The 15,841-nt window shown below is 40.5% G+C and overlaps 1 protein-coding gene across 2 annotated transcripts in view; it reads left to right on the top strand.

Moving 5' to 3' along the window:
- The window catches only part of FHIP1A (FHF complex subunit HOOK interacting protein 1A), a 99,411-nt gene that overhangs the window by 27,288 nt on the left and 56,282 nt on the right, over positions 1-15,841 (top strand). Inside the window, exon 1 of one of the 2 annotated variants that reach the window (XM_089525687.1) lies at positions 11,458-11,507. The exons of the other annotated variant lie outside the window; for it this stretch is intronic. The gene's annotated coding sequence lies outside the window, so the exon portion shown is untranslated. Of the gene's footprint in view, positions 1-11,457; positions 11,508-15,841 lie in introns of those variants that run through there. 2 annotated transcript variants of the gene reach the window in all.

Genomic DNA, 15,841 nt, shown 5'->3' with positions numbered 1-15,841 from the left:
GGTTTTTCAGTACTGCCTATTTTAAGATACCGAAATAGTACATTCAAATAAGAAGCAGGCAGTTGCCTATATTTCAAGAACTTAGCCCTTGTTTGTTCCCATTTTAACACTATTCTGTTTTATGCTGTGCAGAAAAGTCAGGAGCTCTTGGAATACTTAAAGCTTTATGCCAGGGACTTAAATACCACTTTGAAATCTGATTTAAAATATAGACTGCCATAATCTACTTGCATCCTGAGTAATAAGCAACATATTGGCTCATGACCCTTGAACAGCTTCCACTTGTAACCCTCTTGTATTTTCCTACTATGTATTTCTTCTTTTTTTCTTGCAACAGAAATTGAGAGTAATTTAAGGAGCTGCATAATGTCTTTTGATGAGAAGCCATCTGTCTCAAAGTACTCTTTATTGATCTCCAAATTAATGGATCTGTTGCAACTGTCTATGTAGACTATAAAATCATGCAGATATGCCCATCAGCATACTTTTTGTAGTTATATATTTATGTGGGGAAAGAGTCAACACAAACATGCTAAACTGAAATGAGGTTGGTTGGAACTGGAAGCAGAGTGGCAAGTAGAAGTCTGTTACAGCTGCCTACGCCAGGGGTAGGCAACCTTTTTGAGCCAGGGGCCGGGTTGCTGTCCCTCAGACAACTGGGGGGGCCGAAGCCAAAAAATAAATAATTAAATAATTTTTTTAAAAAATTAAATATATAAATAAACCAGGGCAAATGTAGGACAAAATTTTCAAATGGAACACACTTTTTTTTAAAAAATGGAAGACACGCGAAAAAATTTGCTGATTTTTTAAAAAAATGTTAATATAAATGCATGTTTCTGAGGCTTCTATAGACAATTGTCCCCCAAAGGCCCCGGTGGCAATCGGCGGCAGGACCAGGCTGGGGCCAGTCCCAAGGCCTTGCCGGGCCGCATCCGGCCCGCGGGCCGCAGGTTGCCTACCCCTGGCCTACGCCAACTGGCTTCAGGGGTTTTGCTGTTAATCATTTCCTATTTGAAGCAGATGTACATGTACTCAAAGTCTTAGGGCCAACCTGCTTACAAACGCAGGGTCACTTTTGAAAAAGTTTAAAAGTGTGGATTGTTCATTATGTGTGTATCCTAATACAAGTAGATAAGGTGTAAATTACCACATTATCTCCTGAACAAGGATAAATGTACTCTAAGGAATGTTCATCTCTACGGTGGGACTTGTTTAAGGCTACTTACTGAGTTCCATAATTTTTTGAGATTTTGAACAGAAGTTTGTTTAGTCTCAGTCGAATGTCCTTCTAGTTGCTCATTTATTTATTTATTTCCAAAGCAGTCTCACTACATTAACTTGCATAATCCAAGCAGTGATTGGAAATGAACAAGTTATGGACTATTCCATACTCCAAACTTACTATATACTATTAAATGTTCTTAGTTGTAGTGCCCTACTTATGAAATTCCCTTCCCAAAGAGGTTAGCTTGGCTCTTGGATCAGTGTCTTTTGAGCACCAGGCACTTATTTTCCCTGATTGACTAACCAAATACAGTATTACTTCTATTTCAAAAATAATCTTTTAAAAATAATTTGTAATAATTTATGTTTTCTTCTAGGCCCATTACTTAGGGCTTTCAATAAGCCATAGAGATAAATCGTTCCAATGTGAGCCCTATTGTTTGCATTTCTGAGTAATTGTATCAAAGCTAGCTGATATAGATGACAACAAAAATTGGCTCTGGAATAGGGCTATAAAATGATATGCTGGGTAGTTCAGGATGTGCTTCTGTTACACTGCTGTCACAGAACAACAAATTTTCCAGAAGCAAAACAGTTAAATTTGTGAGGTTTAAGCCATCTGTACACTAGATTAAATTGTTCAAGGCTTATGTGAATATTTGCAGATGTACTGTAAAGCTATGGACTAAAACAGATTATTCTGTACATAGAAAAGCAAAATTTACCCAATTTGGTAATCTTTTGTTATATAAAAACAGTTTGTATAGATTTCTGATGGCAATAACTTACAGTGTCAAATATTCATGTTTTGTCCTTTGTCTGGAATTCTTAATTTAAGTCTACTGTGTTTTTACTTTTTGTGGTGTAAAAGAGATAAGCAGTTTAGCCGTACATTCGATCAATGTCAATGCTTATAGACTACCATATGTGAATGCAGTTGGTGCTCCATATCCACAGATTCTTTATCCATGGATTCAACCATCCACAGCTTGAAACTAAAAATATGCACTTGTGAAATGACAAAACCAGATTAGGTGCACAAATACCAAAGATATTTTGAATCGTCTAGAGATCACTTCAAAGCTTTTTCCAAAATGCATCCAGGGATGACTTTTCTTTGACCAGCCTCTGTTTTTCTTATGAATTCAATTTCAATTGGCCAAACTTATAGATTTGTGCTTTTTTTTAAAAAAAATGTTAAGAGTAATTGGTGAGGCAGACTTCTCTCCTGTTCTCTCTGTGTTGCTGTTCTTGTACAGTCAATAAAGGCTTTTGGAGGCAGTTGCCATAATCTCTTACCATTAGCTGTGCTGGTTGGGGCTGATGGGAACTGGCATCAACAATACCTGGAAGGCCAGAGGTCCTCAGTCCTGCTTTAAGATAATAATCATTGTGCTGGTAAAAAAACACCCCTCAGTTTTCCCTAATTTTTTTCCCTTCTCATTTCTGTATCTTTTGCTTTAACATCATCAGTACAATTTGGGCTTTCCCCCTTTGTTTTAATAAATAGCAATCAATCTAGATGTCATGTGTTTACAGTTTTTCAGTGCAGAAGCTTCTGTTAATGAATGTGATCATTTACACAGTGTCACTGTAATATTGGCATGCTAAATAATTTAGCAGGCTGTGGCAGGTAGATAGCTGTGTAGTGTCTCTGTTACTATGGCAATACATTTGCTTAATGCAAATATTAGTCATTCTGACTATGTGGATCTCTAGACTCAGGAAATTTATTGGTGAGGATGGAGAATTTAGCCTGGAGTGATTCATTTTCAGTGCTGATATACTGATGGGTCTGGTCCTGGTAAACTGAATTAGCTTGATAGCCACAAGACAGACAGTAACTAATCTGCATTCAAGATAACCTTTATGATCCCCCCATAAAGTACATTCCCATTCCATTACAGTAATATTTTTTCCCTGACCATTTGTTTAGGCATCTGATGGGAACTTGGGGGCTATGAAAGTTGTAGAGGATGGGGAGGCCTGATAAGGTGAAACTTTGTATGTGTGTGTGTGTGTACAGAATATCAAGTTATTGTCTTACTGTAAAACTTCTGCATTTAAATTATGTACAAAGTAAGAATCTTATCCTTAGGCTGGTTACTAAACAGGAGATACATGTGAAAGTGAGGTTTACAGTATCTACATGTAGGTCTCTAGTAACCATGAGCACAGAACAGTTCTAGGTATTCTGTCTAATGGTAACACATAAAGATGTTGGTGGATAGTACAATTGTGGGCACAAAATTATTCTACAGTATTACTGCTAATGTTAGATATGAAACTAATCTTGATTGCCTTGCCTGTGTTGATTTCAGTTTCAAAAAGTAGTGGTGCTTGTCTGAGAACTCCTGTCTCCTTAGCACTTCAGTTGGACACTGGACTGTCCTTCAGCCTACTCTATATCTTGACTTCCTCTTCTTTCTCCTTGCCTGCCTGCTGCATCTTTGCGTCTTTTTTGTGGGCAAGATTCTGTCTTGTTTGTGTTTCTTTTGTTTTCTTTGGGTAGGTCTTGGGATGTACAGTAGCCCCTCCATTTTTGCAGGGGATCCTCCCCCCCACGAAAATGCAAAATCGCAAGCATTCAAGATCCATTAGCTTGAATGGCAGCATGCACCCCATTTTGTCCCTCTCTGTTTGCCACGCATGAATGGACAAGGGACGCGGACTCGAAGTCTGCGAAAATGGGGTGGGGGGAGGGAACTGTAAATTGCTTGGGATGTGACTTGAGTCTGTGCAGCTTAACACTATCTTTCACAAATGTGTCAACATGGATATTCTTTGTGGTTGCTTGCTTTCATAACATACTTGTGGTCTAATCATGGGTTCTTGATGCTTGGGCACTGCCTTCTGCATCTTAGTTTAAAAGTATCATTTAAAGGAAAGAGTTACTCTTTAGGTGAGTACAAAAACTATGACAAAAATGTTGCTAAATTAATCCTTAATATATTAATACTGATCTGCCATAAAGTTTATGAAGCGATCATAGCCTCTTCACATCTTGTGCTCTTTGATTCATCCTACCTTACAAGGTGATTATAGAACGGAGTTGGAAGGAAAAAGTGAACTCTTTGAAGGATGGACAAGATTAAATGCATTCAGTCAATAAAGCTTAAGTCTGAAAGTGTAAACCCACAGATGATCTGGTAATAAGGATTTGAACATATTTTAATTCTAGGATAGAAGGTGTAATTTTTCTTGAGTGCCTTTGGCACACATTTTTAAAAAGAAACTGTCTTTTCATTATAATTACACCATAGATTCTCATTGCATAATACAATGGACCCTTGTATATTGTTTACTTGATACAATTTGATATTATTCTTTGGAGTTAAACTTTTCATGCATATAAACTGCTGATAATAAAGTTTACCAGGATAAAGTTTAAAATTAAAATGGAGATGATTGCACTGTATGCTTATTTCTTAAAGAGGATGCAGATTGAATCAGTGTAACAGATTGTAAGTTCCACTCATTAGCGCATATTGGATTGCTGTAACTTTCTCTTGGTACAGTAAGCAAAACGTTCCTTTCAGTGAAAGTAATGTCACTTAGAGGAATGAATATGTAAATTGTACAATTGCTATGAACATAGATTTCATGATGGTTTATATGCATGGTATATCTTGGATTGCCTCAGAAATATGTGAACATCCATGAGAAATAACATGTGAAGGATAGGCAGGATTCTACCAGTCTTCCTAATAGTAGCCAGTGACCTTATGAGTAGGATATTTGGCACCATAATGGTCTCTGTCTCTGTCCCTCAAGTGTTATTTCACCTGCTTTTCCCAGGCAGGGTAGAAACAGCAATAATACTAATAGCAAGAGAATTCTCTGCTATGTTTTCCTTTTGTTTGTTAACTGCTCTCAAGCCGTCCCCGCCTCATGGTGACTCTATGGATGAGACATCCAAGACCCTCTGTCCTCTACTGTACTGCTTAGGTCCTGCTGTTCAAGCCCATGTCCTCCTTGAGTCCACATCTATCTAGTGTGTGGTCTTCCTCTTTTTCTTCTACCTTCTATCTCTCCTAGCATTATTATCTTTTCTAATGAGCTATACTTACTTATGATGTGGCCAAAGTATGACAGCTTCAGTTTCTTCATTTTGGCTTCTAGGGATAGTTCTGTCATGATCTGTTCTAGAACCTATTTGTCTGTCTTTTTTGGCATCCACAATATCCTCAGCACTCTTCTCTAGCACCACAACTCAAAAGAGTAGATTTTCTTCCTGTCCACTTTCTTTATTGTCTCCACTCTCACATCCAGAAAATGTGAAGGAGAAAACAATGGCTTGTACAGTTCTAACTTTAGTGCTCAGTTTTATAACTTTACATGTAAGGATCTTGTCTAGTTCTTTAATAGCTGCCCTTCCCATTCCTAGTCTTCTTATTTCTTAACTGCAGTCTCCATTCTGGCCAATATTTGATCCAAGGTATGGGAAATCTTAGACTGTTTTGATTTCCTCATTGTCTAGGTTGAATTTATGTAGATCCTCTGTGTTCATTATTTTTGGTTTTTTTATGTTCAGCAGCAAGCCTGCCTTTGCACTTTCTTCTTTAACCTTTATTAGTAATGGTTCCAAGTCGTTGATATGGTGTCAACTGCATATCTTAGCTGTTGATGTAACTTCCTCCCATCTTCACTCCTCCTCCTTCTGAGTCTAAACCTGCTCTTCATATGATATTTTCTGTGTACAAGTTGAACAAATGGGGGGATAGAATGCAGCCTTATCTTACCCCTTTTCAGTTGGGAACCATTGTGTTTCTGTATATTCTGTTCTAACCATGGCTCTTTCTAAGTACATCAGGACTATCAAATGTTGTGACACTTCCATTTATTCTTCTCTATATTCCCATATTCAGCAGGATGACCTGCTGATTCTTAAGCCCTCTGCATGCTGGAGGATGTAACAAAGAGGATTGGTGGCTGTCATAAATAATGATCAGGTGGCTGTTGGGGATGACGTAGCTTAGTGATTAAGATGTCAATTCTGATGATCGCAAGGTTGGAAGATTGGCAGTCGAGGCCCAAGAGTACTGCATGATGGGGTGGGCTCCTGTCACTAGTCTCAGCTTCTGCCAACCTAGCAGTTTGAAAGCATGCAAATGCAAGTAGATAAGTAGGTACCACTTTGGTGGGAAGGTAATAGCATTCAGTGCAGTCATGCTGGCCACGTGACCCCCAGAGTAGTCCTCGGACAATGCTAGCTCTTTGGCTTAGTAACAGAGATGACTAGACATTCATGTCAAGGGACTACCTTTATCTTTATCTAAGATGCTAAACTAACATTTGTGGATCCTTGAGTATAGGGATTTTTTTTGGTAGTTTCAAGTGATTGTAGTGCATTAGACAATAAAGATTAGAAATAGGGAGAGTGGCGTAGAATTCAAAGTGTTGGGAATAATCTTTCAACCGAACTGATTAAACACACTGATGTGTGCACATGGTATGGTCCCCAGGTCTGCCAGAATTGCCCACCATTCACGAAAGGATTGTTATGCCCTAATTATCCCAAAGGTAACATATAGCAGGTAACACTGCTTTTAACAGTTTAGGTCTGAACTCTACGTGTACATGCATATTGCTGGCCCTGTTTTCTCATTTGCCTTAATTCAAAGTTTCTTGAGCTAGTTCAACCCAGTTTCCTATACCAGGAAAAAAACAAAACACATTTTCCTTTTGTGTTTACACTCTTTGAGGGAGAGGCAGGTGGAATGTATTTTGTGTGTGTGTGTGCTATTGGACAAAGTTGTTCTGTACAGTTTATTTTCAAGCAGTTGTGTCCAATTCCTGTTCCCAACCTGACCTTCCCAAGGGAAAGATAAGCATAAAATGTATATTCCTCAGTTGTGCTGTTTGAAAATGCATGGAACATTCCCAGAAAGTATCTCATCTTAAACAAGCTTCTCTTTGGAAAAGGCTGGTTTTTTTTTTTTTTTTGGGGGGGGGGGAGGAGGGTGCTTGTTGCTCTCACCATAGGTGTCAAAAGAAACATGAGAGAAGAAAATAGCACACTCTGCTAGTTAGGTATGAAGGTATGGTAGATATGAAATAATCTACTATATTACTAGATCCAAATGTGTGTTTACCTAAGAGCAGTCTGGCATAGGGAAGTGGCAGAATGACATTCCCTTGCGGATCCACTTCTGCTGCTGACAGCTCTTTTTAAAAGTATCTTTTATTCTTCAGGAGGGGTCCATGGGACTGTCATTGCACATGTTTACATGGTACTTTGGCCCTTACTGTATCTCAGTTACATACAACTCCTTGTTCTTTTATCCTTAATTTAGTATTTGGAGCAGATCTTTTCTCCTGGCATACACTTCTGTGCTTCTGATTATAGAAAGCTTTTTATTCATGGTTTCTAGAAGCTCTCAAAGGTGAAATTTAAATCAATACAAGGATAACTGAAGCAGCTCATTACTGGTATGTTTAATGCTTTGGTAGCTTTTCAGTTTCTTCTAATATTCACATGTCAACAATTGGCATCACTCATTCTGCCACAGTGTTGAGTTTTCCTAATGATAGTAAGTGATGTCTGAAGATAACAATGCTGACTGATATTGATTATAGATGGAGGTCATATTTTTTCCAAATTCAAAATCAACCAGGAATATAGTTAGTTATAGAAGAGAAGTACAGTACAGTTATAGGTATAGTGATTTTTTTTAAAAAAAATCCTTGTTTTATATTAACTATAATGATCCATAGATCTATCAATGATATAACAAAGCTGAAGAAGAACATGGTGTATCATAGCAATACCTTGGTTTGTAGATGCAATAAATAGCAGAAAGGAAAAGTGTTACATTTTGGAAACCTGTCCTCAGTTTGATCACAATGTACTTTGAACTCATATATTCTAATGTCAAAATCATAGAATGGTTTACCACAATAAACTTTGCAGAATTAACAGTACAATTAAATAATAAAAACAGAAAAAAGATACCACATAAAAGTAGAATAAAAATTACAGGTAATAACCACAACCAAAAGTCACTTGAGTAAATGGTTATGTCATTCATTAGATTTTACAAGAATTCTTTTTAGTTTGCAGTAGGGAGGAATTCCATATTCCTACCACAGACTGACCATATGCCTTATGGTACCAATTTTAAGGACATTAGTAAAGCTGTACAGTAAACAATGTGTCTGGGAGACTTGGTTCATCTGAAATTTAGATTATTTAAGGTGTTGATTTTTCCAACGATGAGAGACATGATAGAAAATACTGTAGATCGTTTTTGTGAATCTTCTTTAATCTTCTGTTGCTTTTTGATTAACTTTGATATGGACATGTGGTTTTCTTCTTGTGATACTGTATTTTTTATATCTAAGTTGTATTTGAAAAGAACTGGTGCAGTTACCTGTTCCAGCCTCCTAGGGGTTGCTATTTCCTTAAGATCTGGGTGATCCTACTGCATTACTCTTGACTGTCTTTGGGAAAGATTTTTCACTGACAAAAGGAATTAAGTTGTCTTTTATTAAAAAGTAGAGTTAGTTGATCAAAATTATGAACCTTCTCTTCCCACCAAAGAAATATTTTTTTAAAAAAATTAGGAACAGGCTATCTGGCAACTCAATCTACAGAATTAGAATTTCAATCTGTACAGCAATGGATGCATTTGGAGGAAACAATGAACCTATCTCCTTCCCCTCTCCTCTAGCATGGCTGAAAGTTGGAACAAAACAGTTTTATATCCCATGTTTATTTGAAATGAACCATAGTTGAGATTAAAATCACAGTTTTAGGCAGAAAAGAATGGTTGTGAAAAATGGAGGCACAATAAGTTTCCTGATATGTGCAAGAAAAGAGACACAAAGAGAACATGTGAGCTCAGAATTTGTTGTGGCTTGTGCCTGATGCCATGGCTTATCATAGTGTTGGGCACATGCAAGGAACATGTTCAGATAGAATTTTGAATCAAAATTCTTTAGAATCCTGGCTTCTTGTGGACAAGACAAGTGTAGTGATGAACAATGCTTGGTTTTTCCTGTTGCAGATAGGAGCAGCTGTAGAAGACACAGAGCTTCTCTGCAATGTTTGCTTTTGATTACCAGATCTGGCACTCTGGTTTATCCCTTGCTTCATAAACCATGGATCAATTATGGATTTCTTGTGGCTTGGCAAGGGTAGGGTTGCCATACCTCCGGACCTCGAAACCGGGAAAAATGTAGGACAAAAATTTCAAATGTAGGACACACAAACACGTGTCCTACATTTTAAATTTTTGTCCTACATTTTTCCCTCACCGCTTGGGCTCCGCCCCCGCCGCGATCGCAGCAAGGCCCAGGGCCCAGGCGGGGAGGCAAAGCCTCCCTGAGTGAAGGATTCCCTCCCCGCCTGGGCCCCCGGCCTTGCCGTGATCGCAGCGGGGAGCAGAGGCCCAAGTGGTGCGGGAAAGCCTCCGCCTTAAGGAGGCTTTCAGTCGCCGCCTGGGCCTCCGGCCTTGCCGCGATCGCGGCGGGGAGCGGAGGCCCAACCGGCGCGGGAAAGCCTCCGCCTTAAGGAGGCTTTCAGTCGCCGCCTGGGCCTCCGGCCTTGCCGCGATCGCGGCGGGGAGCGGAGGCCCAAGCAGCGCGGGAAAGCCTCCGCCTTAAGGAGGCTTTCAGTCGCTGCCTGGGCCCCCGGCCTCGCTGCAATCGCGGCGGGGAGCAGAGGCCCAAGCGGCGACTGAAAGCCTCCCTCAGCTTGCCACATCCTGCCCGGGGGCGGGGCCAAACCAGGGCGGGACCGTGCGGACCCGCCCCAAACCGGGAAAGTCCCGCCCCCAGGCGGGATATGGCAAGCCTAGGCAAGGGAGAAGCTAGAGGATTAGCAATAGCAATAGCAAGTACATTTCTATACCACTTATCAGTGAACTAGCACTCCCTAAGCGGTTTACAATGTATAAGCCAATTGTCCCAAACAGGTTGGGTGCTCATTTTACCAATCTACAAAATGATGGAAGGCTGAATGAATCTTGGAGCCCTCCTCTAGGATTGAATTTACAACGTTGTGACTGCAGTGCCAGGTAAATGTGTTAATTTTTGTGTATGTGACATTCTGTGGTTTTGCTGGGAGAGACAACATGTCACCTTCCATATGTTTTGGACTAGAATGCCCTTAGTTTCTGAGTAGTGATCATTCTGGGTGAGTCTTAAGGTAGCTGTGGTCCAAAATATATGGCGAGCACTCAGCTGCTTATCTAAGGGTCTAGTGATATGCTGGTATTGCCTTAAGTTGCATCATGTAAATCTAAACTTGGTGAAAGAAAGTAGTGCTGCAAGATTCATGTGTATTTTTAAAAATGATTATTGTTGGCATTGTACCTGTTTGACGGTGCTCATAAAAAGATAAGAGTTAAAAAACAACAAACCCTTGAGAACCCAAGCTTGAGGACAAACTCAGATTTGAAACTTAAAAAACAACAGCATAACTGCGGCCAAGGGCAGATGTATAAATAACATGTGCATGTGCGTATGTACGTACCTTCAAGTAGCCTGTTGACTTATGGTGACCTCATTAATTTCGTAGGGTTTTCTTAGGCAAGGAATACTCAGAGGTGGTTTGTCAGTTCTTTCCTATGAAATATAGCCTCCAGCATCTGGTATTTATTGGTGGTCTCCTGTCCAAGGCTGACAATGGCCCTGGACAAACGGGTCCTGTAGCACATCTTGGTGACGTGCTAGGGTTGCCTCGGGCGCTGTTTCTAGACGCCCCACAACCCTAGGATGTCACCAGGACGTCACAGCTGTGCAGCGCCGTATACACGGCGCACACAGCTGTGACATCACTGCCGCGCACCTTCCAGACGGGCATGCGTGGCAGCGATGTCCTCACGCCGCCACAGGCAGTTTGCGGCGGTGCGAAAAGGAGCCGCTTTTTAGCGGTCCTTTTGCTTCCGTGTAGCCGCGCCGTGCAATTTGGATGCTGCGGCGCAGTTACACGGAAAAGAGAGGCGGCCGCCGGCTGCCTCTTTCTGGCGGTTTGTACCCTGCCTCTGTTTAGTTTCCAAGACCAGGCAGGATTTGGTGCCTTTAGGGTATTTAGGCCTTTGATAACATGTGCATACATGTAGCTTTTTAAAAGTTGTAGATTCTTCTGGTAAGAATGGCATAATGGAACACATAGTTTTCATTTCCTCCTTGCAGCAAGAGTTCTTTTCCTAACTACTGTGGATAGTTAGGCAGTTGACTGGATGGAACTGCCAGCAGATGCTGCATAACAGTCAAGTTGGAGGAGGATTCTCCATCATTACCATTTAAAGAACAGCGCAAGCCACAAAGCAAATGTATGTGATGCTGATGGAGCATTAACCCCTGGCATGAATTGCTCATCATCAGGGACAGCAATTTAGTGAGAACTGTACCTTTGTATGGTATTGTTTGAGACACCCTCTGTTTATACTGCTGTCTTCTAATGATTAAAGATAAAAATGATAGTTACTACCACGTTTTCCTGCTGTTGCTTCCTGCTTTCTCTTGCATTTAAATAGTAAACCAGTAATAGCACAAAGCTTGTGCCATGGCACCAGTAAGGAGGTAGATTTTCTGGTTGTTTCAAATAAATATTTTTATATATATAGCTGAAACATAATCATTGTTCTGTGGTGTGAGGAAAGCCTTGACACCATTATAGCTGCTTGTGTTTTGCAGTTCTGAAGATCAAATGTGTATATTCTCTTTAAGAGCTATGCAGTTTTAGCCATTGACATGCCGTTCAGTTGCTATAAAATGTTATTTTACAAGAAACCCCTGCTGCCCATAACAAATATTCAAAATTCATGAGTTCATTTCCCAGAGAAACATTGTTTTGAAAGAGAATATACTTTCCCCCCACATTTCTGGTTCAGGGTCAAGGGTGGATGCCTCCAAGGGTTTTAGCTAGTGAACTCCATACATACTTAAAAATATTTCAGTATACTGATTCACTTACTGAGGCATCTTGAGTCTCTTCATAAGAGTTAGAAATTCATGTATGTACTCTGCATTAAATAGAGAAACAGAGATTCCTCAGACGAGCTCTACAAATTAAGTCTAACTGCATTCTTATTCCAACAAATCCACTTTCCCTAGCAGTTTAAGCTCCTAACTTCTGAGACTTTTTCCTGTTTATGAATGAGAACAGACAGGATAATGGTGACAAAAGACACATTGGTTTAGAATTACTGCATGAAGTCTTGTCATCTTCATTTGTGCAGAATAAACAACTTATTTGTACAGCTATAGGGATTTTCTTGGACCATTTAAGAACCATTGCTTTCACTCATGAAATTTTTCCCCCAGTCATTGCTGAAAAGGGAAAACCTGAAATGTAATACAACGGGAAAAAGAAAGCAAACAACAGCCCCCCCCCCCATGAACTTGTATATTCAGTTCTAAAGAAACTCAAATTAATGGGAAATATCCTGCTCTACCTTATTGGCATGGTGTTTGCTAGCACTTCTTTACTGTTCTTAAAGCAGGGATGCAGAAAGTGTAGTCCGTGGGCTGCATGTGCCCTTGATCCCCATTTTGTAGTATATGATGTCGTCCCAAGAGATACCCAAGACTACAGCCTTCAAAAATACTTTCATATGCAGTTTTGTGTCTCCAAATGCCCCCATACAGCTCAAAATAAGACAAAATGTGGCAATGATGTTGCATTTGTTAATACCCATAGCATGGGTGCAGCCTGTTGAGGGGATGGAATGGCCTCTATTCCTTTCAAAGTTGTCCACTGCTGTTTTAGAGCCTATTGTTTGTAGCAATAAGGGCTAAAATCATGATACTTGAAAACATACAAAATAAAAGTGACATGATGTTTAATTCTGCAGCAAATACAAAGTTTTCTGTTGTACCCATGTAGACTTGCTGAATATTTATATCTCTGCCTAGTTATCTGAAAGCTCTTGTAATATTATTGCATTTTTTGAATATAGATTTGCCATTTTAATAAAATATGTGACATTTTACCTTCTGTTGGTGATTTTCCTTGGTCCGTGTGCACCTTGCATCTCAGTTGCCTGTGAAGGGGGCATTCTTGCAAAGTTTCAAATGACAGGGTTCTTCTGAAGAATTCAGTAGACAAGATCATTCATACCTCCATTCTTGCAAATGGAAATTGTCCAGAATTGTAGTGGTTTGAGGTTATTCTGAGGTTTTTGGTTTACTACCCACTTCAGGTTTTAGTGGAAGACACACAGGTGATACTATTATGCAATCATGTAACCTTGTTGTTGTTTTGGGCCTTCAGGTGCTTAAACTTTCAGGCTTAAGGTTGACCCTAAGGCGAACCTTTCACAGGACTTTCTTGGCAAGATTTATTCAGTGGGGTTTAGCACTGCCTTCCTCTGCAGCTGAAAGAGTGTGACTTGCTCATGGTCCAGTGCTCAAACCACTACACCAGAGAGGCTCCTGTGTAAACCTACATTCTGTTAAGTAGGAATCTGGCATATAGGATCTCTGTCTCTTCATGTTGGTCTGGATCTGACTCTGGGTAAGACAAAACTAGTAGTCACTCTGTATAAACATAACAACCATCTCACAAAATAGAATGCTTCTTGAGAAAAAAATATTTTGACTCATGCTGTATCCTGGCTTGCTAATACTGCCCAGATAACTCCTAAAATCTCTTGCCTCTTTATTGCTGCACTTCTGAATGCATCTGTTATGTGTAGTGTGAAGCATTTATCAAAGGAGATTTTGTTTCTATCACTTTATTATACAAGAACTGTTTCAAACTTTAGGCTGTAATAGAACACTATTTTACTGTAGAGCTTTGTCACCACAGTTGTACCAGTATAGCCTAGAAATGCTGAAGTTCATTGTTTTCTAAGTCTTGTATCTTTGTTGTAGTGTGCCTTCAAGTCATTTCAACTGAATGATGGCCCCAAGGCTTTAGGCTTCCCATATCCCGCCTGGGGGCGGGACTTTCCCAATTTGGGGCGGGTCCGCACGGTCCCACCCCGGTTTGGCCATGCCCCCGGGACTCCCCCCCCCAGCGAGTCCTCCAGGCTTGGCTGGGGCTTGGAGGACGTCTGTCTTCCAAGCCCCAGCCATGCCCTGGGGGCTCCTCTGCGATCGCGGAGTCCTCCAGGCTTGGCTGGGGCTTGGAGGACGGCTGAAGCCAAGCCCCAAACCTTTGCCTAGCTGCCTCCGTCTCTTGGGGGGGGGGGAATCCCGGGGGTGGGGGCAAAACGGCGACGGAGGCAGCCAGGCAGGGGTTTGGGGCTTGGCTTCAGCGAGGCCCCATTCCCTTGCCTGGCTTCGTCCGTTGGCGACGGAGGCAACCAGGCAGGGGAAAGAGCCTTTCCTCTTTCTCCTCCTCCTCTTCTTCTGCCTCCTTTTCTTCCTCCCCTTCTTCCTCCTCCTCTTCTTCTTCTTTCTCCTCCTCTTCCTCCCCTTCTTCTTCATCTTTTTCCTCCTCTTCTTCTTCCTCCTCTCCTCCTCCTCCTCCTCCTCTTCTTCCTCCCCTTCTTCCTCTTCCTTCTTCCTCCTTTTCCTCCTCTTCTTCATCTTCTTTCTCCTCTTCTTCTCCATCTCTTCTTCTCCTCCTCCTCTTCCTCCCCTTCTTCCTCCTCCTCTTCTTCTTCTCCTCTTCCTCCTCCTCTGCCTTTTCCACTCTTTGTCCTCTTCAATGCCCAAATATGCTGTTTGGAATGGGGGGGGGAGGTTAGCCAGAAAGGGAAGTACATTTCTGCCATCTGTCTAGGAACAATGCCAAAATGTCCTCCATTTTGATCATGCCTAAGAAACATGCATTTATATTAAGATTTTTTAAAAAAAATCATCAATTTTTTGCGTGTCCTCCATTTTTTTTTAAAAAAAATGTGTCCTACATTTAAAAATTTTGTCCTACTTTTGTCCTACATTTGTCCCAGTTTGGAGGTCCAGAATTATGGCAACCCTACCCCAAGGCAACCCTATCACATGGTTTTCTTGGCAAGATTTATTCAGAAAGGATTTGCCTTTGTTTTTCTCTGAGGCTGGGGGAATGTCTTGCCCAAAGACACCCAGTGAGTTTCCATGGCTGAGTGGGGATTTGAACCCTGACCTCCAGAGTTGTATCTTTTCCCATTTTGTTTTAGACATTTACTGTACATACTCATGTGTAAGTCTAGAAATTTAGGTTAAAAAATTGACCCAAAACACTTGAGTCGACTTACCCACGGGTCAATGTAAGTACTGTACTATATATATATATATATATATATATATATATATATATATATGAGAAAGAAATAAGTTTAATTTGCCCTGGAAGCACTGGCTCCCTTCTACTCTCTCATCCGAACAGCCTTTAATATGAGCACAAATAGTTGTGCCTGCTGGGTTTTTGTAAATCCATTACATTTCCCCCCTTTGGTTCATCCTTTACATCCTTCGTTACATGTCCCTAAGTTTTACCCACAATTTATCCACAAGTCATATCAAAATCCATAATTTTGGCTCCAAAACCTGCCCTTGATTTACACATGAGGTTGAATTATAGTTGAGTATATACAGTAATCTCATTTCTTGTACTTTCAGTACAAAATGTCTGTCTCTTCCTCTGTATTTCTTTATTGTAACGCTCCGCTGACTGGCAGCTCATAGAAAAAGTAAAAATATATAAAATTGAGCATAAAATAGATAGTTAAAATGA

The sequence above is a fragment of the Sceloporus occidentalis genome, unplaced genomic scaffold, assembly GCF_023333645.1.
Source record: "Sceloporus occidentalis isolate IW3139 unplaced genomic scaffold, rSceOcc1.0.p SCAF_5, whole genome shotgun sequence".
NCBI lineage: Eukaryota > Metazoa > Chordata > Lepidosauria > Squamata > Phrynosomatidae > Sceloporus > Sceloporus occidentalis.
The sequence above is the reverse complement of the archived record's forward strand: the minus strand, read 5'-3'. Positions and strand labels throughout refer to the sequence as shown.